This window comes from Rhagoletis pomonella, unplaced genomic scaffold (genome assembly GCF_013731165.1).
Source record: "Rhagoletis pomonella isolate Grant_MI unplaced genomic scaffold, Rhpom_1.0 Rhpom_scaffold_00007, whole genome shotgun sequence".
Classification (NCBI taxonomy): domain Eukaryota; kingdom Metazoa; phylum Arthropoda; class Insecta; order Diptera; family Tephritidae; genus Rhagoletis; species Rhagoletis pomonella.
Window position 1 is genome coordinate 20,842,900 of NW_023458561.1, and position 25,710 is coordinate 20,868,609.

General features: G+C 36.0%; 1 protein-coding gene across 1 annotated transcript in view; it reads left to right on the top strand.

The window, feature by feature from the left end:
• Nucleotides 1-25,710, top strand: part of LOC118743607 (protein prickle) — a 193,996-nt gene that overhangs the window by 157,731 nt on the left and 10,555 nt on the right. The window lies entirely within an intron of this gene.

The window sequence follows — 25,710 nt, forward strand, 5'->3', positions numbered from 1 at the left end:
AATGAGATGGCGCTAAACTTGGATGCCGCTTGGCCTGCCAAACCGCCGCATAGTGGCTCACACACATACAATCTGCCGCGTCATATGCAGCATGTTTCGAAAATGGAGAGTTCCATGGCCTCTAGCATGCCCGAGCTGACAGGCCGCCAACCCCCGATAGGTCCACATTTGGGCGCTCATACCTCCTCGCAGCAATTTGCACAAGACTACAGCGAAGTAATCACTTCTCCGTTAACTTCCGATATCGCTGAGCTACCCACACCCAACTTGTCGGTCGCCTCTACCGCGTTGCCACCCGAATTGATGGGATCACCTACTGCATCTGGCGGCGAGCGCTCAATTACCTCGCCGCAGTCCATGCAATCTGGTCAAGCGCCCGCGCACCCAGTATCCATACTTAGTGGCGCATCTTCTTCGTCGCCTATGAGCGGCGCAACCGGCAGCGGTGAGGTGAAGAAGAAAGGTGTGCGCTTCGAGGGCATACCAGCAGATACGCTTCCGCGTTCGCGTAGCTATTCTGGCAATGGCGCGGGCACCGGTGCTGGTGGCTGCGGTGGTGGCGGTGATGGTAGCAGGCACAAAGACAGCGCCGGTGGCAGCGCCGAACGTTCGTCCAGCAGCAGCGGCCATACATCGCGACGGAAACGTCGTCGCAAATCATCAAGTCATCGCAACAGCGGCTATCGTTCACACTCAACAACGCGCGCTGACACTTATGTAACTGCGCAGCCGCTATCCTCGTCCTATCAAAGTCCACCTTCAGTGCTGCAATCCGCTTCAGAATCGCAAGTTGGCGGGAGCACGATAGCTGCACAACATGGTGCAAATTGCGGTGACGATGAATCGGACGATGCCTCAAGCGTTTGCTCAACATGTTCGTCATCCTCATCCTCCTCCGAAGACTACATGATGATGTATCAACTGCCGCAGCGGCGACACTATGGCGGTGTGCGTGTAAGCTATGTGCCCAATGATGCGCTTGCTTACGATCGAAAGCGGAAGCCGGGCGATATGAGCGATAAGGACAAGAACTGCATCATTTCGTGATGCGCTGGTGTAAAATGGGGGTAACACGCAGTACATTTGGGCAGCCTCAGGAGCCATTAAAATCTTGTCAGAGCATCTTGAGGCAAAGAAGTGGACTACAAAAGCCGACGGCAAAACGAGGCAGCTGCTGCTGTAAGGCGGCATCAAACAAAAGCAAACAAAACAAAAAGTACAACAAAATTCAAAAGTAAAAAGAGGCATCAGTCATTAAAGCTTAATACCATTGCTTCCAGGCATACTGTGACACGGCGACGGCGAGTATCAAAGCGTTTTATTTTTTTTTTTTTGACGAAAACGAAATTAATGAATTTTAAATAAATTTATGTAATAAGGAAACCGGTTGTAATATAAGTTGCATATAGATACATATCGTCGTTTAAAGTTAAAAACCGCGTATAGTCATTCTGCAAAACCGCGTAACTGACACTGGCTGCCGAAAATTGGATTTGCTCTTTCAAACTCTTGGCTTAATCCTTTTCCATTCGTCCTGAAATATACTAACCAGAAATGCGATCACTATATAAAAAAGAGAACCATTTTGAAATATGAATCTTTTTACTCTCTAGAAAATAAATTGTGCAACCTCACATACGCGGTTTTGCATTTTCTTCATACGCGGTTTTGTACTTTAAACGACGATATGATGAAATTTATGTATACGTAAATATATGAGAATCGAATACAGAAACAATTATTTTCTAGACTTGAGTGTGGAATTAATTACCCATCGGCCTGGCAGTTATCTTGTATTAGTGTATGTACATATGTAGTGTATGTATGCAAATAAATATACTACCCTCAAATCAATGTCTAAAAATATTTCTTTACGACTTTTGGAACAAAATTACCTTAAGCATCTACAAATACGTTACAAAAAGTTCAAATACATATATAAATATGTAGCTAAAGCTGTATCTCACAAGTCCAGTTGAATTGGGTGAGTTGATATCCAGACCGAAAGCATGTGCATACATACATATGTATGTAAATAATCAGCTGTTTAAGTTATCTACTGGTTTCATGTATTCTATCTGCATTATTTTGTAGTTGAAGATCCATTATAAAGAAATACTATAGGACTATTCAGGATGTTGAGGAAATGATCTTGGATTTGCAGTTGGAAATACATTTGCAATTTTTATGCTTACTGCCATGGCAACCGTGTGCATTTTATTGTTGTGAATTTACAAATGCAACGAATATGCAAATGCAAGAGCGCATGCACAAGATCGTCAACAGCCCTAGTTTGTTACAAGTACGTCCAGAAATGATTAAATTTACTAAATATATGCAAAACTAAGTAACAGGTATTCTTGCAAACACTTTTCGAATCAGTCATATCCATTAAAAATCACTATTTGAAGCAATCGAAGTTAAACTTTTCCACTTAAGACATTTTTATACACCTCAACTGTAGCAATTTAGAATTACAACACTAAATAGTTAAGAATAATTTTAAGTTAAACTTAAGCTTTATTGTGTATTTTTACTAACTTTAATAATAGTAATAACTTAAAAAATATTAAAATAATTATTAGTTGAAAATAAGAGCAAAACTTGCATATTTTTGAGAATCAATTATATATTAAATACAATTAGAATGAATATAACTAAAAATACCTTTAAGATATACATTTAATTTTGTAATCAATATAACAGTTATGACCTATTTATTGAGCGTATGCCCGTAAGTAATAGAACAAAATACATATGAATCTATTTTGTAAATGGTTTTAATCGACTATGTACATTATTTCCAGATAAAAATTTTAAACTAAATAGAATTACAATTAAGTAAAAATATGAAACAAATTGAGTTTTATTTAAAATACGGAATCATACATACGATAAGTAATGTGCATTAAGGTGTTCCAAACAAAAAAAATTAAAACATCACAAATTATTGCGGAACAAGGCTGTTTTTATGCCATTATTCATAAAACAATATCAGATTTTAAATTATTTACTTTTTTTGAAAGCAGACTTCATTGTATTTTAAATAAGTATATATATTATGCACAATTACTCATATCTATTGTTTTTTGTGTCTTCATAAATCCTGTTGGACTTATCACATGTTTCTTGGCAGCTACCGGCAGGGTTGCTTAAGTAGCTAAAAGGAAATTTTACCCGAGTTGAGCGTTCTTTTGTCGCTCGTTTACAAAAAAAACAGGTAAAGCTCTACTCAAAATTGCAGCGGACGACGGTAAAGCGGTCGACCGTTAACCGCTGACAAAATCAAAATTCACGAAGACATATGGAATGGCACATAATTGCCGCAGCAGCATTTTTACCGCCAGCGTCTTTCGATTGATTTTAATTTATTTCTATTTTTACCGCACAGAGATCAGCCCTGGGCGGCGCCTGGCCGGCGGGCATATTCGCGTATACATACAAGCTCTGCTTTAGAAGGCAGCGAAAGCTTCATTCAACCGCACCGCTTGTTCGCACGCACACTACAAAAATTATCTGTCGAAGTTGCCCACCTCTGCTTTACCTGCATCGAGCCTGACAGCCATTACGTACTCTCCGTGACGTAGAAAATTTTATATAAGTCACACCATACTATGAAGAGCTGTCTCTGTAGATCTATACTTCATTGAGGCGTTCTAATTTTGTAACTTTAGCCAAGATAAACACCTATCCTTTACGAATCGATTAGTAGTTCTAATGCTTTTCATCTATGTAAAAAAAAAGTGAAGAAGTGGCCGATAGACTTTAAGATACAAGTGGAATCTGAGTATTCCCCAAATCCTCGGAACATGATTAAGATTTAGGCAACTATTACATTAAATTTAGACAGAAATTTATTCGTGTCGTACGAATGCATTACCTCTTTCTACGAAGGAAAGAATAATAACTACGGCCAGCATTTCCGCTTTGGTAATTTTTAACCAAAATTGGTGTTTTTTTTTCTTTATTTATCAAGTTTGGTAATTTGGTAATTAATTTTTTCAATTTGGTAACTTTTCGATACGGTCTTACATGTCAAATAGGCCTATATTGGTTCGGATACCACATTAGTAAGTGGCCCGTGGCCTTTCCTTTTATTAAAATACCAGGTTGTTCCAGCGGTCCCAGACTACTATAATGGTGTGATCTTTAACAAACTGCTTGAAAATGGCTATTGCTAAGCATATCAACCGTGTCCTTTCCTGGAAGGTTTTGGGTGGTCCTACCTTTCCCTGTCAGTTCGTCAGCTTTGCACTTACCATCAATTTCACTATCACTATCTCAAAATTCGATTCAAAAGCGCCCTATCTCAAACGAAAATACATTGAAAATAATCGCCCTATCTCAGGATTTTGAATCGGCAGCTGAGATAGGGCGTTCTTCAACTAAATTCCAAGATAGGACGTTCTTCAATCAAATTCTGAAGTAGGGCGTTCTCGAAAAGTTTTATGAGATAGAGCGTTGTTCAAAAATTTTCTGAGATAGGGTTGTTTTCGAACTGGCTGCCGATATAGATCGATCTTCCACTCAGCCATCGATATGTTCCCGTTCAAAAAGCTATGGCATTCAGCGGGGGACTTCACTGTGTCTATGTGTGAGTTGAAAGCTTTCCTCCAACCATTGAATTGTTGATATATATTCTTGTAACTTGTTCACATTCAGTGGTCGAGAAAATTATAGCCGCACCATATTTTGGCAAATTTTAAAATATTCTTCTTATGTAACTTAATTTTGGTTATTTTTTATAAAAATAATGTTCTTTCTTTAACAGAACTCAAAAAGTTCAAATGTCATACCTTGTTCAAAATTTTTAAAAAATTCAACAAACTTTCGTAAAAATTTTAGGTGAATGGAGCGCTGATTGCCTGTAAAGCTTGGTATCTTTGGATATACAAATGTACAGATATATCGAGCCCTAACTACCAAATAACGTAATCGTCATTTTTTTCAAAATTTTCTTTTCGATGCAGCAAGGCATCTAGATGCTCTAGCAATATTTCTGCATCAAAAAGAAAATGTTCAAAAAACATCGTTTACGTTATTTTGACGGTTACAGCTCGACATGTATGTTTGTACAGTTCTGCACATAAAATAAAGTTGGTGGTAATTTTTTGTTGAATCTGGTAACTTTTTCCGGTGACTTTGGTAAAAAATAAAAATAAAAATGTGGCAACACTGACTACGGCTGAACGCAAAGCAAGAGGCTCTACAAAAAAGACGGGCAGACTGGCATGGCTAAATCCGCTCAGTTCATCGTTATAACCATTCAAGTATAAATTTCTATAAGTCTATCTCTTCTTCGTCTGGTACATACAAACATCGAACCATAGTTATAATACCTTTTCATGTTCATGAGAGGTATAATATCAGAAAACATAAGAAAATATAAGGCTGAGAAAGTTCCGGCTCACGAATGACTCTGATCCATGCAGTTTATCGAAGTTAATAATTTCCAAAGAGTACAACACTTCTTTAGCGAGGTTCTTAATTGCCACTATCTACTCTTTTTTATTAGCTTCTGTATATTTTATGAGCGGTGTTTATGTATTGCACTTCCTACTTGTAAATAATAGGTTATGCATACTTTTTTTTTCGTGGTAAAAAGTGCGTGAGTGATAATGACACCATACTGATTTACGTGACTTGCTGCACCACATTTATCAACAAAACTATGCACTTTGTTACCGTCAATCTCCGGCATAATTACACCACACTCAACTTAAATTATGAGGCATGCCGTCGTCAATCTCCTTGGGCAGCATTTGCGTAAGCCTTAAACGGGTATATATGTACATACATAAGTAAATATTTGAGTATACATATGTATATGTAAATATGCATGTATATCTTATATATCTGCAAAGAAACTTGTAAATAATATGCGATTATATACCATATATATACATGGATGTGCATATAAGCCTGTAAGTCCCCTTTCAGACACGTCAAGTCTTGCTTTCAAGTCTGCTCGTTCGTAGGCGAAGGAGGTGAGAAGAGAGGGGAAGAGTACAGATACCTCCGTACCGTCAATTCGTTTCAAGTTTTCTTGTCTCTTTTGATCTTTTCGAACTTTCGAGGACTTGAATTCAATTAAAGTTGACGCGTGTGGAAGCAAATAGAAAACACAAAAGAGAATGCGAAAAAAATTGCTTTCAAGACTTGACGTGTCTGAAAGGGGACTAATGTAAGCAAGTTTTTCCAACGAAATACAAATCACACTTCAAACACAATCTTTGCGTATTACTTAAACACTTGAATATATGTACATGCTAACGTGTATGTACATAACTTAAAGAAAAACCAGTACCTCGGTAAATTCTCTCAGGGCATTTACACACTCCCATATGTATAAATGTATTCAAACAATGTGGGTTTCTGGTAATTAGAGGCAATCAATAAACTATTTACTGTACGCATGCGCATAGATATAAGTATTACGAGTATAACGAAAGTTCACCGAAAGTTCACCGAAAGATAAAATTTTTAGTGAACACAATTCTTATCAAGTAACATCTCATAGAGATATTGACAGTTTTATAAACTAAAATAGCAAAAATGCAAAGAAAGCATACACTGTAAGGTTAGGGTGATTGCCATGCGGTAATTGTTAAGCATTTCCTTCCGGCTGACTTGCAAAAACTTGATAGTTAAAAAGGCAGTCGTCCTCCAAGTAGTGGTGCGAATCTCGTGTGATATTTAGCCTCATCGCATGAAATCCAAGCCACCAGAATTGTGAGTTGCGGCCTTGTGACCCCGGGCCGGAAAGGGCTTTCGCTAAGCTGACACGAGGCCCATCTATTCAAGAGTAGTCCCAAAGGTACTAGTACTTTCACTTTCTAAGATGAGACGACTAGAGGGTGCCTTCCTGGCCAGCTCATCCAACATGCAACTTCCTAAAATATCATATCGAAAGAAAATTAAAGCTAGCTTTAAGCGCAACGTAAGTGAGATCAAGTCTCTAGCTAGGGAAACCAGCAGTCAATCGGCTGATTACTCAATGGCAGCTACGTCTGCCGTAAAACACTAGTGATCTGGAAGCGATCATTGAGAGAGAGTTTCCTTCACAAGACCAACCGCCGACTCCATCCTCCTACTTTTAGAGAGGATGTGAGTGGAGAAAGAGCTAAGCGGCGCCAGCCGAGCTGCGTACGGATTAGTGTTATCAGGGATGAATCCGAGGCCTCCAGTAATATTGCAGTGTCCGGATCCTAAGTCAGCTTAGCACTCACTCGCTAAACTTATGCCGCTTACCCATGTCGTTCGAATGGACTCCGACGCTCCAGCTCTGGAAGTATGGTGGGAGTAGAGGTAGAGGGAGTCCCTACTGCGATGGAAAGCCCAAGTGGAGAAGAACTTGGCTTCACTTCGCATTTCCTATTAGCATCAGCTGACACAGAAGAGAAACGACTGATTTGCTTTATTAAACTCGGCCAAAATCGCTTAGGCGGTTAGAGCACCAAAGAAGAGGACTTAATGTCAAAGATATAAGCGTTGCAGTAAAGATTTATTTTCGAAAATGGTTCATACACATTTATTGCAATGCCGAAAACTCTCCTTAGTATGTTTTCTGGGCCATGCAGATTTTTTAAGTTGATATCCTAAATTATTTCATGTATAAAAGATTTGAAGTAATTGTAAGGGTTGCTTTCCGAAAGTGCCCTAAAACCACACTTTCTTTGTATGGAGAGTATTGATTATGCTCCGTATTACCCACAGTATTTGTTACCTTTGCCATGCGGATTAATAAAGCTGGTTTTAATATGTTTTCCAAACCAACACCTCATACAAAATCGACTGCGTTTCAGCAACCGGTTTAGGTTAGGCGTGGGTTACACAGCCCTTAAATCTGACCTATACGTCTAAATTGCATACTTATCTTAAAGAAAATAAGGATTTGCGTAGCTTTTCATTAAACAAGTTCCTATAAATATGTTTATGGAAAGATATCTAAATTGTAGAAGTTTTCTTGAGATCCTTCTATATAAATACTTATATCTCGTAACAGAATGTTATATAATATTAATAAGAAAAATATCCTTATTATAGCAGAAAGATCGCTCTATGAAATGAGCCTGCCTTCGAATATGTACAACAATTTTTAATTCAACGAAAATGACTATAGGGGCACACAAATAAGTTTTCTCCAAATCCCTTAACAAGTATACGAATACAAATATACAAATGATTGTGGAAATCACTTTAATAGCAATAGCACGCTAGTGAAATGGCATTCAATTACCCACAATGCGTGTAGTAATTTCGCACACAATTAAAAAAGCCAATAACACCGCCATCAATGTGGTTGGCAAATGGCAAAGCAAACAGAATTTCCATAAACACACAAATAATCGTACGTTATAGTTAAAATGACTGCGTGTCCACTGGGTGAGCACAGCTGCATTTGACTGTAATGACTGTCAAAGAACACTGGCCAGAAAATGATAATGCTCATGCATTTGTACACCCACATGCATCTAGTATGTATATTAGGATAGTCCAAAAACAGTAAAGTCGAAGTTGTAATGCTCTCACCCCTCACCCTATTTTTTTATTTTTAAATCAAAAAATATTTAGAGCTCGCTCAATAATAATACCAAATTGTTTATTTAACTATTTTTTAATACTAACGATTTTTTATTGGTCGCCCCATTGCATTTTTCGGGGTTTTGTGGGTTTTTGGCGGACCTAAAAATTATAGTTGCGATGAAAAAATGGTTAAATAAACAATTGGGTATTATTATTGGGAATCTCTTGCAGATAAACAGAGTTTTCTGGTAGAAAATTATTGATTTTTAACTATTCTATAACTTTTCTACGAAAAGTTGTTTTTTGCTCCATATAAATACATGGAAAACTTTGGTCGCTTGGATCAACCTCTAAATATTTTTTGATTCCAAAATAAAAAAAAATAATTGTATACGCCTTTGCGGTATAGAACAATCCTAGGGGGTGAGAGCATAAAAATTCCGACTTTACTCTTACACATGGATTTTTGGACCAGCCTAATGTGCATACATACTTACCCAAATCCAAACAACAGGGAGTAGGAGCAAAGCGGAAAGGACGCATATAAATTGTGTTTTATCTGATTCTGCTGGTGGCGGCTGGTGGCTCATCATTCTCACCCCTTGCATCTACGTTTTTATGCCCTTTTATTGTTGTTGTTCTGCTTGTAGGTGCAATTGTTGATTGCATTTATGGTTAGATGCCTGGTTGTTTGATGAGTTAGCTGTTTGGCTGCATGCTTTATGAGTATTTGTTGTGAACCATGGCGTATGTGTAAGATAAGCGCGGGATTTGAGCTTACAGTTGGCATATACTACATAATAGGGGCTTCCGTTGGTTTTTCGGTATGTGCTGCAGTTGTTAGTTGATGTATGTGGGCTTCGGGCTATGGGCTGTCGAACCGGATACAGGAAGCGGAAATGACATGTAATAAAACATAAAAGCGCAGGATGCAAGCAAAGATTGTCGAGGGGAGGTTGGAGGGTAGCTGTAGATATGCAGTGGCATATAATACTGAATTGGGTGAGGTGGAGTCACTTTACTGTTAATGTGTTTATTGTCATTGGGTATTGTATATAAATTTTCCCTGCACCAAAATCTGAGGATTCACGAAAACTTTCGAACTGCCGGATCCTCCATACATAAATCTATTTTCGTGATTTCGATATCTTGAATTTCAATAAGATTTCAACAAAATCCGATCGAAGCTCTCTCCAAAAAATTGTATAAAAACAACATCGGGAAGTTGGTTAAAAATGTATTGCCAGTTTTGGATGCGCACAGGTGAAACTTAATAAAAGCTTATAAAATGACAATGAAATCAAAATCATATTAAAATAAATTCCAAAACTACATTTAGGCAAAGGTGTATTGGACTTCGAAAGAAGAAAAATTGGCTGTCTAATAGGCGGCATACACGGTGCGTCTGACTCGCGAGTTTGGATGTTTTGGTGAAACCAAATATGTGTTAGTTACACCTACATGACTCTGAGTGACTTAACTGTGTGTAGTCGAAAGTCGAGTCAACACGTACACATATGACTCGCGAGTTAGACCCACCGTCTATGGTGCCTATAACAACCAGCCAGTTTAACGAAAGCAGTTTAAGTGAACAAGAATTTTTTTAGAATTAATTATGAAAACTGACAGAAGGGAAAAAATCATATTACACTTAAATTGCTGGTGAATCCGGCTGTAGGTGTGAAAGGGCTAATAAGTAAATAAACTATTAAACACCGACACCATATCTACACTTACATCTACAACGTTATATTTCTTCTTTCGTTGCTAAAAATAGTTTTTCCTGATTTAGTAAAACTGACTCTTAGCTTACAGACACATACATATCTCAAAATGAGAGTCATAACTTGGTGTACATAAAACAATAGGCTTTGCAAATACAGTGGTCTTAAAAAATCTGCGAAAAAGGCTTTTTTGTGAATTGAACAATAGGATACATATGTATTATTGTGTTGTCGAAATTTCTTTTCAAAATCATTGATCTTTGATAAGGTCCTGTGCCTAAACTGTTGCCGATCTAATCAAAAAGTTTTATCCACATCTAAATTAGAATATTAGCTTTGAAATGGTTATGTTTCGGACCTTGGTCAACTGTGGAACCACACGGCTGAGGCAGGTGTCCAAAAACTGCAGCCTGGTGATAAATCCAGCCAGGAATTAATTTTCGCCCCCAAACGACGTCTCGTGCTAGAAATTTTTCTTAATACTTCCAATGGTATAACTCTGGGAAATATGTACATATGTATGTATGTTGACTCGGTCTAAAATATAGGGAACATTTCCGGCAGGAAAGGCACATGGGAAGAAAACCTAAAAGTCTTTCCAAGACATCTCTTGCTTTCGAGATATTTGGACCGTTCCCTGGGAGGTAAGGGCGTCGAACAGTGTTTTGACTATACGGAAGCGGGTGAAAAAAGTCATGGTGGCAGTTCATAAAAAACGATTGGGCTTACAGGAGAAAAATTAACAGTCAGAAAAGTTTGCATCATTAACTCCCTCTCTTCCCTACGAACGGTAAATTTCCAAAGAGATACCAGAATCGGCGCGATTGCGACCAATCAGTTTAGTTGTCTTTGGTGCTAAACCCAAATAAAGTGTTTATTTTTCAATTGTAGTTAATAATAATAATAATATAATAATAGATTGGCGCTTACACATATGTTAGTGTTTGGCCGAGCTTCTACTCTCTTTCAATTGCAATTACTTCTTTAAAAATCATAGAATATTCAGATGAATATATATTTATTATTTATTTGGTATTTTCCTCTTTTACTATCAAAACATTTACATGGAAATGTAGACGCTAAGGCGTAAACTTTAATCAAGTACATTTTATTCCTCCGAATAAAGAAAGCTCTTTTAAGATATTCTAAGATATTTTTCATCGATAGAATACTATATAAAAAGTACAATATTAAAATTTAGTTAAAAGAACCTACATCAAATGTCATAAACGACGATAAATGGCGGGAAAAATATAAAAAAATATAAAAAATTCTGTAACCTTTTGGCCCTGGCGTTACCATATATCAATGGTTGCAAAAAACAACATAAAAACTATCTCAAACAAAAATTTTCACGTCAATTTTTTCCTTTTCATAGATTTCCTCTTAAAACCTTTTCTAAACGATGCAACTCGATAACATTTTTGAATCCTATAATAAAATTGTAGGTGCTTTTTTGTCTACTCGTTTTTTGTATTTTTCACTCTTTTTTAATTCACTTCTGTCATTACATTCAATACGTACTTCCATAACTTGCTTCTTTCAGCTTTTACAGACTATCAAATTCGGCTCTCATGTCGTCGTCATATTTTAGTATAACTTTAGGCGTATTAGTTATGACAACGATGGTGCGACGCATTTTGTGATTGTGCGGGAGTAGGACTATTAATTTCTTTCTAAATTTGTGGTATTTTCTAGAGTTACGACGGCAAGTGCATCTAAAGTACAAGGCTATTACATCTAGGCTCTTGAACGCTAAGCACGCTCTCCTTTGTTCTTTACCAAAGGACTAAAAAATATAAGACCAGCCAAGCATTAATATTTTCTAACTATTTTTTTTCCATAAATTCAAACAAACATATCTTTTCTGCCATGTCTGTGGAAAATAACAACTCTATTGCCATTTTCAATTTCAATTTCCATTTCGATTGCAAATGCAATTGCAATTTCATTTTCGATTTTAATTTTAATTCCATTCGAAATGCCAATGCAATCTAGAAAATGTAATCTATTCGCTTTTGTGAGCACCAATGCACTAGCATGCAACACAAATACATACGCGCATATCTACTTACATACTTATATGTAAGTTTACAATGCAAGTATTGTGCCATTGTGGGCATTGTTATGCTCCCCCTCTACTTACTTTGTTGCTATTTTTGCTAACGCTTTTGTGGTACCCGCATTTGTTATTGGTATTGTAGCTTATCAGTGCCAGACATGTTATCGCAGCAGCACTCACCTTGCCCCACTCAGCGGACTGATGTCCCCCTATCTTGTGGCGTTTGCATGCTTGTGGCATCGGAATGCAATAAACAACATCAATCTGCCACACCACTACACAGACGCTTGCACACATTTTGTACACATTGTAAGTAGCTGTCAATGTGTTGTTTTTGTTATTGTATGTATTGTAATTTTTCATCTGTTTGCAATGCAAGGCTGTTCAATGTTTGCGTACATTGAAATATGCAAAATAGGAAGCATCGAACTTCATGCCACAACTTGTCCCCTTCTCCAAGAAGTATAAAAGCAATTTCATCACTGTCTCGATTTTATTATTTCATACTGTCCACCTCACCTTGCGTACGTTCTTATTTTCTCCTACTTTTTCTCTGCGACACAATGGTAAGCCCGGCAACTTTTCACTATCTTTGCCATCATTGGGGCATCAGCCTTTATCAGTCACCACAATTCATTCACCAACCCATGTCTATCGTTCGCTGCTATGTGGATGCTTGCCCATGTGCATATCGCAATCGTGCTAATCTCCCATTTACCAATGATATGATTTAATGCTGCCCATTCACCGGGGCTATAATTACACAACCATTAGATCGATAATATGTCCCTAAGTGAAGTGCAGTGAAGTGCTGTTGCGGTTCTCCACCTTTCATGCAACTTTGTTGCCCTGGTCAATTAAATGCTACACACACACACACATACACACACTTATGTGAGGCATTTTTTACCCGTTGAAGTTGTTAACAAAACACAGCTTTCTAGCAGCTCTTCAGCTTCATAGAAAGCACTAGCTTTGTAGAGTGACTTAATAGCCACAACAAGTTCGAGTACTCTGAAGGATGCATGATTTAGTCGCTCCCTTCGATTATTCACCTTAGGAGGTTGTTGAAAAGCCATCAGCGCAATTAACTTGCACTTACAATACATACTTGTTCTGAAATAAATACTACATACATAAATACGTATGTGCGCATGTGTGGTTATTGATAATATTGGTGGTTTAAGGCAGCTGCCATTGCATTAATTAGTTACTAGTGGTTACTACATAGATTCTTGGCGCATATTGTTTGGGCTTGGTTGGCTGGCTGCCTTTATTTACTTCAAAATTAATTACACTGTTGGTCAAATTTAATGCGTTTGATTGTGTTTATGTTAATTAATGAAGTAAGTAGAGGAATGCTGCGGTGCAGATATACTTTGAGAAACATAGTTGTGCGGATGTCACTCTGCAAAAAGGAGACAAAATATTTATTGTTCTGCTTTGAAAAGCGTCAGTGTCCATTCGGACGACATGGCCAAACCAGCGTAGCCGCAGTATTTTTTATTATCAGCACAATGTCCTTATCGTTCGGAAGCTCATGCAGCGTAAAGCCCCGTAAATCTTCCGCAAGATCTTTCTCTCGAATACCTCAAGAGCCGCCTCATCGAATGTTGTCATTGCCCATGCTTCTGCGCCATATACCAGCACGAACATGATGAGTGACTTATAGAGTATGGTTTTCGTACGTCGAGAGAAGACTTTACTCCTTAATTACTTACTCAGTCCAAAGTAGCACATGCTGACAAGAGTGAGTCAGCGTTGAATTTCGATGCTGAAGTTATTGTGTCTGAAACGCCGTTTGGTAGAAAACGGCTCGGATAGGTATTTTCCAATTCTGACGAAGCTGGTGGTATTGCTCAGCGCTTTTTTACACATCCGTATTAGTTTCGAGAGGATGCCGAATTTAGACATCGCGGCGTATAGGCAACTCATTTTAGTGCTGTCGAAAGCGGCTTTGAAGTCGTCAATTATATGGTGAGTGTCGATCCTTTTCTCGCCAAGATTTTATGTATTGTTAATACCTGATCTATGATAGATTTGCCAAGTCTAAAGCCACACGGATAAGGCTCAATCAGTTTGTGGACGCTGGCCTTCAGTTTTTTCACACAATAAACTCGATATAACCTTTAAATCTAGGCTTAGAAGACTGATCCGACGGTAGTAAGCGCCTTCACCTTTCTTGTGGATTGGGTAGAGCACACAGAGCAAAGCAGTCGTTGGGCATGCGTTCATTAGACCATATTCGGCATAAGAGTTGATGAAGGCACCTTATTAGCTTCTCGTCGCCGTAATTGAATAGCTCAACTGGCAGGCTGTCAGCTCCAGCAGCTATGTTGTTTTTCAAGCACGCTATTGCTATTCGTACCTCGTCAAATCCAGGTGGTACATCGACTCCGTCATCATTGACTGGGGGCTGAGGTTCGTCTTGTCCACAACTTTCCGTGCTGCTGTCATTCAGTAGGGTGGAAAATTTTTCCCTCCATAATTTAAGTACATTCTGGACTAGGTTGCTATTGTTGTTCTTACAGGAGTTCACCCTGGTCTTAAAACCTTCAGTAAGTCTCCTAACTCTCTGGTAATATTTTCGGGCGTTTGTCCTGTCGACCAACATTTCAAACTCTTCGCACTCACCTATTTCAGCCACTATCTTCTTTATTTTTTGATCTGGAGACAGCTACGTTGCTTCATGGATCTTTTTATGCTTGAGCCTAGTACTGCATTCTACCATATCTTGGGCCCCGACGAAGTCGATCAGCCTCCCACTTTGATGCGGATTTCGACTAGACGCTCGTCTCACCAGAAATCTAACAGGGGATCTCATCCGCGGCTTTGTATTGGTTCTTCACTGATCGCTTCTCTGGAATTTCAAAGTCCTGTCGAGACAGGAACATATCACTGTTCTCAAACTTTAAGATACGACTGTAAATGCCAAAGATAAAAAGTTTTCGAAATTGCCTTTAAAAAATATTTTAACCCAGGGGTGTAGGAAGAACTTTTTTCCTTGTAAAGTGATATGGTCTAATATACATACGTAAATAATAATAACACAGGTCTACAAAAAATGTTTTTTAGAAAAAAACAAGGACGGCATTCATAATGTGTAGGTTATATTTGGATCGCTGATTGAGGATATACCATTCGTTTTGTGAGATTGGTTTTTGCGAATTTTTTCGAATCATGTCGAATTTTGCTAAATTTTCTGTTTCTATACTTCACAAACCTATAAATCAACCGGAAATTACTATACGCATATAAAGGGCCGTTTGCAGTTAAGGAAGAAATTACGACAGAAGAAAATTTCTTTTCCATTTTTGCGTCATTTTATATGAATTTTTCGTTTTTCTTGAGAGCTGCAGACAGGCCTTAAATAACATATTTTCCAAGTAAAATATAGTAAAATTCGTAGTTTATAACTGAAATGGGGAAAAGTCGTCTAATATTTCCTATGCCGATTTACAAAAGAAGTTTATAAAGGGGAACTCCAATCAAATAAGTCTCAGACTGAAACTTTTGAAACGCCGCTTTAACTACGTACGTATATTTTTCTGTTCCCTTCCTGAAATTTCAAAATTCTTATATTAAAGTAATAATTTACTACTCTTCAGAATAGTTCGAGCAATTTGGCTTTTCTCACCGTCACAGTATTAAATACTATAAATTCTCGTAGTATAAATTAGCTCAATTTATGTTCAAGCAGGTGATTTTATCCCGAGAAAATATGCATGTAAGTATGGCATCCATAGCACATGCCATTGCGTACATTAATGATAAACACATTCATACTTAATAACGCCGATAAATGCGAACAGACATAAATTACAGCAAAACGACCAACAAGCGCATACAAGTAAACGTACAAAAAATAACGAAAACGTTTAATTAATTTTTGGTCAGTCAGCGCATGTGAGTACTTAAAACAAACAAAACATCTGTGTTCGTATGGAATAACAATTTAAGTCGAGATATTGGCTTTAGTAAAATTTACCATTCTCAGCATGCCATTGCGAATGACTCGCTGGCCATTGAAAAACTATTACAAAATAAGTGTTAAATAAATCAGTGTAATGCCAGCTAGTCTCATCTAAAAATTCCTTGTGATTTAAATAATAAAGGTGCATTATAGTAAAGGCAATCTTCCGACTTAAGCTTTTATTCCATACAAACGCATGCATACATAACATAATTTAGATGCTCAATTTGGAGTTGGAACGAAGAGGCAGCGTGATAAGGGTAAGTAGTTATGTACAGCAATCACGTGCGTAGTGTAAAAATTTATTATTAGATATTATTTTAGGCTATGCTGCAGACCAAACAATAATAATAAAAGCAAAAACATCAACAAAATTAGATCGTACATCAGAACTAATAATGAGCTGTTGCGCTGTTGTGGGGAACATGAACAGGAGTTACGAGTACTACAGGATTGTAACTGGCAAATGTCCTGCGCTAGATTATTCGTTGATGTCTGGTGGTTGCTGTGCGAAACATTCTGCTGCTTCTCAACAACGTTTAGCACATGAGTGGGCGGGCGGCTTTTGCTTTAATTAGTGAGGCGTGCAGCAACATTAACGATATGGCTTGGAAAGTAAGGTGTGAGACATTATTTTTATATTGATTAATGTGCTGCAAGTATGGCAAAATTTAATTAGCAAAAGACCACAATAACGCTGCCAATATAAGAAACGGTTAAGTGGGCTGTGGAAATTAATGATCAAGTGCCTGGCATAGCACTTTCGGGCTTATGAAATGTGATAAACTGTGTTAACACATTATTAGAGAGTTAGAATGTTTAGCAGAAGAAAGCAAAAGCTATTCATCATGAATTTATTCTTGCTCGGAGAAAGAATTTGCCAGAAAAGTGTAAGATAGTGTACATAAGTGTTGAAATAAATTACCCGAAAATTTAAAATTACTAGTGAACCCGCACAGCGTTAAAATGCCCCAAATTGAGTTTTCAAAACCTATAAACTATTCCAAATATAAATCATAATGTTCGTGTTGAGTAATCCGAGTGCAATGTTTATTTCTTTCAAATCCATGCCGCCGTTTCTGAGTGAAGAGAGGTCTCGCATAGTGCAGGTTTTTAATTTCATCCAATTACCGATAAAACAGTTCTTAATTAGAAAAAATAAATAAAACTTTATCGCACATCTACAGTTTAAGGTCTCTAATTTGACCTCTAATATTTTAAATTCGAAATAAAAGTTTAAATATAATAACCTTCACATAAAACGGCCTTCTCGTGTAATATATACATATGTATACTTAGTTATATCGGTATGGCTTTTAGAAAAGGTGGCGAACCTAATCCAAGATATCTTTAAATTAAAGCTTTCATAAATCTCTTTCCATTGACAAAGCTAAGAAAATTCGACTTATCATACAGGTGGACATACATTTGAAAAGTATTCTCAAAATAAAATATTGTTAATTATTTGAATTTGATTACATGTAACCCTCCTAAATAAATGTCGGATATAAACCTTCAAACCCATTTCGATTGATCTACATCTTTTAATAATTCATTTAACTTTCTAAGTAATGTGAATGTAACTTTCTAAATACGTGGTAACGCTTCTAAATAAATTTATTTCAGAAATTAAGCCTCTTCAACTCCATTATGATTAATACCCATATTTTAGTAAATCATAATTTAAGTGTAACTTTTTAAATACGCGGCAACCCTCTTCAAACATTCGATCAAATTCGATCTTTCAATCTAAAGATTTCTTAACATTCTTTCGCTTGAAACACGTATTTTCATATTTCAAATAACTTTCGTATAAGTTAATTAAATTCGACTTTTTAAGCATGTGGCAACCCTGTCCAAAAGTAGTTTCGACCTAAAACCTGTTTGAACATTGTGATACACACTTTGTTTCACTGATGAATTAAGTTGAATTTAATTTTTAAAACATGTGGCAACTCTCTAAACATAAGTCAGAAACAAAGCCTTTTTAAACCCATTTCCGTTGATACCAACATTTTAATTATTCATTTAAAACAATTTGAATTTAACTTTTTAAACGGGTGGCAACACTCCTTAAACACCTCAAAAAATATTCTCTTTCGTTTGACATAGTTTAATATTTCATTATGTATAAGTTAACAAAATATTCGACATTTCAAACAGCCCTCTTCAAAATATTTTTAAACGAACCTTCTGAAACCCCTATCGTTTGACACCCATATACATATTTCTCTTACCCAATTCCCTTAATTCAAATTAAATTACTTTTTTTTTAACAGTTGGCAGCCCTCCTATAGTTAGGTTCTGAAACTAAGCTTTTCAAAACATTTTCCATTTATACCCATTTTGTAATAATTTATTTATTTTTTTAAATTATTTGATTATTATTTTTTGAAAAGTTAAACCTTATTGCGTATCTGCCGTCCAAGCCTTTTCTGGCACCTCATTTTGGAAAATCGAACGAACGGTGCAGATATGATGGCATTGATTATTAAATAATTTGAATTTAATTGCTCATCAGGTGGCAACTCCTTTCGAAAAATTAAAACCAGTTTGGGCATTTGCGGGTCAAGCGCTTTAATTTGCAATCTCACTTTTGAAAATCGTGCGAACAAAAAAAAAAATCGAGAAAAAAATATTAAAAATCCAAAATAGTCCTAATTTTTTAACAGTTCCCTAATATATTTTAAGTTTGGAGAAGCAACTATCTGGAAGTATTTTACATAAAAAATTTACTAAGTATAGCCTTGTTTCTAGATGCAGTAAAAGAATTTTTTTAATTCAAAAAAATTTCAATATTACAAAAACGGTGACACTTCTACCTAAAAAAATGTTTGCTTTATTTTGGCCTATCTCTGTTAACAGCTCTTACATTTATAACCATAAAAGCATAAAAACCACGGTGCAATTACTCGTATTAACTGGTATCGCGCATATGTATGTATGTATTTATGTATGTTTCACTTTCTCTATTCCATTTACTTGTTAGTCCAGCTGCAAATAATGACCCACCCGCTACCAGCAACATTGTGTTCAACAATATTTTACTCACCAAAGCGTAGCTACCTATCACCAGCCCCATAAGCCACAACAACAGTCTCAAATAATCGTAAAACTAATGCCTCGTCCGTTGTTAGTGCTCCTATTGTGCAGGCGCACAGTGGCTAAGTTTGATAAAATATTTCTCAATGCTGGTGAGATTCTAAACATCGCTACGCTAAATTTTCTTAGCCAAATTGTATAAATGAAGAGCAGTGGCGCGTAAAATATACAACATGAGAAACTAACACATGCAGTGTGTAATCAGTCATGTATGTCACTAGATGAGCTATGTTGTTAGACGCGTCAGCTATTCTTTTAGATTATATTGGCGATCAAAATATCAAATCAATCGAATGATTTTTTTTCGTAGGATCTGTTGGCTATTAGTTCCACCATATACAAAATGCATAACAGTGTTAGGTATGTATTCCGAACTTTAATAGGTCCGACTATCATTTTTCAGTCCGGCAGAACACTTTTGAATGTGTAAAGTTGGTTAAGGAGAGCCTAAAGAAATGAAATTAACTTGCTTGGACCAGAAATTCAAGGAGTTTTACAGTTATGGTACGGAAATATGTAATTTATTTTAGTATCCGTATGTCAGTAAAATAAATATGCAAGATTTAAGTACCAACAGCGCCACCTATACACCCAATGATATGAACATTGTACATTAGGGTGTAGGATTGTTCTTTACCGAAAAAATATATCCTTATATTTTTATTTTGAAATCAAAAAATATTTAGAGGTCGCTCAAATCGCCCAAAAGTTTTCTATGTCTTTTATACCGGGAAAAAACAAGTTTTCAAAGAAATGGTATCGAATAATTAAAAATCAATATTTTTCTACCAGAAGACTCTGCTTATCTACAGGAGATTCCCAATAATAATACCCAATTGTTTATTTAACCATTAACCGCCAAAAACCCCGAAAAATGCAATGGAATGACCAATAAAAAATCGTTAGTATTGAAAAATGATTAAATAAACAATTAGGTATTATTATTTAAAGTCTTCTCAAGAGAACCGGAGCTTTCCGATCGAAAAATATTGACTTTCAAGAATTCTATACCATTTCTATGAAATATTTTATTTTTCCCCTATATAAAATGCATAGAAAACTATTTTTTGATTCCGAAATAAAAAATAGGAGTATAATTTTTTCGATATAGAACAATTCCGACTTTACTACTTTTGGACGACCCTATTGTACATACATACTAAAGTACTGTATAATTCAGCATTTTCTCTAAGAATGCATTTTCAAAAATTTCATGCGTTGCTATGCCATGCCAAATCAAGCAAAGGGTTATGCCATGTTATTCCATCTCAAACATATGGGGTATTAATTAACAACGGTGTCGTAAGTGTCGTATTGTGGTATGTCGTAAGTTTTAAACGCCAAAAAACATATATTAAGTGGGTTCGTAAAGTACCATAGAAGTCATATTATGCATTTTCGTATTGTGAAAAAATAACTGGTTTTGGTTTCAAGTTCTCTAAACATTTATTTAAGCTTTTAAAGTTTACGACATACAACAATACGACACTTACGACATCGCTGTGAATCCCTCAATACTGTTTAAGCATGTTATTGCTACTTAGCTAAGCTGTTGTTTGCCGTTATGTTTCAGCAGTATATTTTTAATACTGGTTGATCCTACCTTGTATGAAAATATATACAGATTTTTAATGAGACAATTGATATGTCTCTGTCAAACATGTATGAGCGACATACTATGAACTGGCATGATGTGACAAATGTCGCTATGTTTCATAGTTCCACATTTGTAGGCCTTGAATACATCCATATGTATCCTTATTATAAGTATGTGACAATATCGGCCTATTCAGGGTTGGTAGCAAAAAGTTTTTTTGCCGGTAAATAAAGTTCTTGGCAATTTTTTAACCGTTTTCGCATTCTGCGCACTCTTGTAACCGGTCAATTTTCTTACCGCCTCATAAGCAGGTAATAAAAGACTTCACCGCGAAACACCAGAAAAACAATAGGGCTGTTCAGGATGTTGTGGAAATGGTCTTGGATGTGCAGTTGGAATTGCATTTGCAAATTTTATGCTTGTTGCCATGGCAACCGTGTGCATTTTATTGTTGTAAATTTACAACTGCAACGAATATGCAAATCCAAGAGCATGTGCACAAGATCCTGAACAACCCTAATATGTTCCGGAAAATGTAAGGTGTATCTCATAAACTGAGCAACTACATATTAGCTATCTTAAACGAAATTTCCAGAGTATACTTAAACACAAATTATCTACATATTTACATATTAATTTACATATTTAAATTATTCTCCATTTTTAGCCAGGAAACCTGAAAATTATGTAGAATCATGGTTTTAAAGTTCTTTTTTTTTAAGTCTCAATACGACCTTTTTCACCTAAATACAGCCTACCAAATATCTATGGAAAATTTGGAATTTTTTGCTGCCTTACCCCACGTCTCCACCTTCTACAGATTATATTAAAAAAGCCGAAATGCCAGGGGAAGGCAGCAAAATTTCCACTGTTAAAACATAACTGTCTTTCCGAATTTCTTACCATCACTGTCTTCACATCAAATGTCATTTCGTAGTTCGATAGCTCAATTTTCATTTTACAGGGCTATTTTCATTGGGTAGATATGGATCTGATTGGAGTTGAGTTAATTGTTTTGTGTAGTGTATTATCTGATTACATAGATAGGTAAAGCCAATCTAACTTATTTGTTCTTTACTATCGAACATTTTTATGGACCCTCACTCGCTTTCGCGCCAACTTAGACTCTGGACCACTTTGGGAATCACTAGTTTAGATGATAATTTAGATTTTACTTAAACTAACTTTTTTCCACACAACTAAAACACTGTACGTCACGCATTTAATAAGAGGATAAGAGTAATTATAGCCTTGGCCACTACCAAACCAAAAAGTCAGAGCCACAACTAGCCAGTGGAAACCAACGCCAGCCAATAAAATTCGCCACAGGAGAGAACTCCTAAAGACCTTTTCGTAGCGCAGTGTGGGCGAGATAGCTGCGACGAGTTTATTTATGATGCCAGATTGCCAAAGGAAAGGATTTTACTGCAATCTCAAAGCGCGCCACAGCAGAGCGGGTGAAATAGTTACACATACGCCCAGCCCAACCAGTTGAGTTAGACCAAATTCAGTGCATACATACAATTATGTACATATGTATGTGTGTACGTGTAAAAATGCATGTGCCTTATTCGACCATCATATTTTATTATGGATTTATGATTGTTGCACAACGCAGCGACCAACTCCTACAAAAAGTTAGAACTTGTTTTTATCAGCTGGAGCCATTTCCTTTGCTATCCGAAAGCAGTGAAAGTATTGCTTTCAAAGCATTTATAAGTGTGGTACTAAGCATATATGCATATATTTCAACTAATTTTGTTAATTCCAGTACAGCAGACTTTGTTCGACAATTATTTTACTGAAATTTTCATCACGTGCATTCCTTAGCTTTAAAGCAGCCAATTAATATAACTCCATATCAGCATAAGGTCGCTTATTTCAATAAACTTTTTGGTTGATTTATACTTTTTTGTCAGTCGCCCGTATCCAATTTGCCTTTGCTACAGTAATTAAAACAAACCGGTCATCAAAAGAAGATATCAATGGACACACGTTCTGTTCTGTAGATACCCAAAGCAAATAAAATAAATTTAAAAAAAGTTAGAGCAGACATTTGCTTACATATAACTTATTTGCTTTTGTTTCGTTTTGTTTCTTTTTCCATTTTTTGATTATTGGTCCAGACGCCTTTCTGTCACATTTTCGTTACTAGCAAAGCAGTCAGTCAACTGTGTCCTTCCTGTTTCGTCAACGTTTGCTGTATGTCGCCAGCAACACTCACTGCTGTAAAGTAAACAATTTTATGTCAGTATTGATTTAACTTGAAGCGCTTTTTCATATCAATTTCGTCTCGCAAGTGAAACATTGTTTGGCCAGCTATGAAATTGCATGACATGAAGATACCAGAAATACGATATGACACCACATAGAGTAGGAAAGAAGTACGTAATTATTTGACGCAAAAAGCATATTTGTTTAACGACAAAATTGAACGCCAGGGAACGTATGAGATATGCAATTACTTGGCCTAAACAACAAACAAATACGTCGTAAGGACTTCATAGTTATCGACTTCAAATTAACCTTTGTTAGTGATAAGTTTAGTAAAATTTTATCACAAAAACGAAAAGATGAAAAACGGTTAAATATTGTACACATAAGAACTTAGTTTTATATTTCCATATTCCATATATTCCATAAACACAGTGGGTTAGTTGAAAAATCAAATAAGAATAGACTAATACTGGGATTACATATAGAAAATATTTGACATTGCTTAATATAGCAGAAAAAAAATATCACGGTCGACCTAGAAGAAACTTAACATTTCCTTCTATGATAGTATGATATTCTATGATAGTATTCAGTCTAAGAGAGCTGCTACACTCTCTTGTAAACCCTCATTCCACTTTAGTTTACTAAAATACATTAGCTTTAACTGAGCTGAGCTGCATTCAGTATAGCTGCCGTTTTTCCGTTTAACAAGCTTATTTTGGAAGTAGTTCTATCCAACATGAATGAAAAATTTTTCGTTTAAGAGTACCATGGTATCAAAAAAAAAAAAGATTTACTCCTCACAAAATTCATTCGCCTTAAAAAAAAATTTGCTTTTTCAAAATGGTCTAATGAGTGTTAAGTTTCCATAAAAAAAAACACATTTTAAATAACCGAGTGTTTTGATAGACGAACACATATTTATCAAACTTATGTGAATACACCTACACTAGATATGTGCATTACCAAATTTTAAGTTCATGTGACTTATGGTCGAAGTTATAAGTGATTAAAAATTTCATTCCCATGGGAGGTGCCACGCCCCATTGTTGAATTCCTTTATTTAACGCTGTTTCAGGCTCAGATGTTATGGCAATGCTCTGTCAAAATTACATTCGATTCTGTTCATTCGTTTAGGCTGCAACCTGACACATACATACTTTTACAAATATATGTAGATATGGACATCTATCTTTCTCCTTCTTCTTTCTTTTGAAAATATCATGTAAGATTTAGTCCAAATATTTATTTTCAATTGGCTAACGTATGTTCTAAATATGACCCAAATCGGAAAGTGAATGTAGTTTTTAGGAAAAACCCGACACCAGCACCACCCAGCAAGTAAAGTTTTGCTCGGAATATTTCGTTTCCAGCTGTTGACACATGTTCCAAATATCAACCAAATCGGGCTAGCCGTTTAGTAGTTTAGTGACACTTAATGTACAGAAAACTCTATGAAATTGTGAAATCGTGACGTCTCAGCATTCTTCATTTTTTGGCAAACAACAACATAAAATTTAAAATTTTTTTAATTCGAAAAACCTTCCACACAGAGGGTCCAAAAAAGTACTTTTTACAGAATTGGAATCGGTTCAGCCGTTTGGTCAGGCATCGCGGTCATACGAAAAACATTTCATTTTTATATACAGTGACGAACAAAAGTATTGGCACAGTGAATTTTCCGCAATATATGCAATGTTTTTGTTCTAATTTATGTTCATTTTACTCCAAAAAAACATAAAAATAAAATCTGTAAACTTTGTGCAAAACTCAGGAAAATACAATAAATTTGCACACTTATTTGCAACTTTCTATTCAGATCTTTTAGAAAAACTCTACGTATGCAAGTTTATAGTCCATTCAATTTTAGTATGACAAAATGCAAGTTTAAAGTTTCTAGAAAATCGCGTTTATTTTAAGCAATTTTTTTAGTGGAAGGTGTTGCTCATACAAAAATTAATTGTCGAATATACTTTGTATGGAAGAACTTGCGTGAAAAAAAATTGCCAAAAATCAACGCGATTTTCTAGCGACTTCAAACTTGCACTTTGTTATACCAAATTTGAATGGGCTATAAAACTGCATGCCTACAATTTTTCTAAAAAATTTGAATAAAAAGTGGCAAATTACTGTGCAAATTTAGTGAATTTTCCTGAGTTTTTCACAAACTTTGGAGATTTTATTATTATCGAAAATAAATTAGAAAAAAAAATGTTGCATATATTGCGAAAAATTCACTGTGCCAATACTTCTGTTCGGCACTGTATATAGAAATACAGATACATAGAATAGATATGAGCTGAAGAATGTTACTCATACGCCATGTAGCAAGTGAGTATAAAAAATAATGGTCATCGCGCATTTTTATTTCACCATTTACAACTTTATTTATGCATTATTTTTCTTTGTCAGAACTTTGCTTTCAATAAAAAAATTACGAAGTATCTGTTATTTTTATATCTTTCCCCAAACACAAAAGAGATTTCAAGAGAAATCCACGAACCAAAAA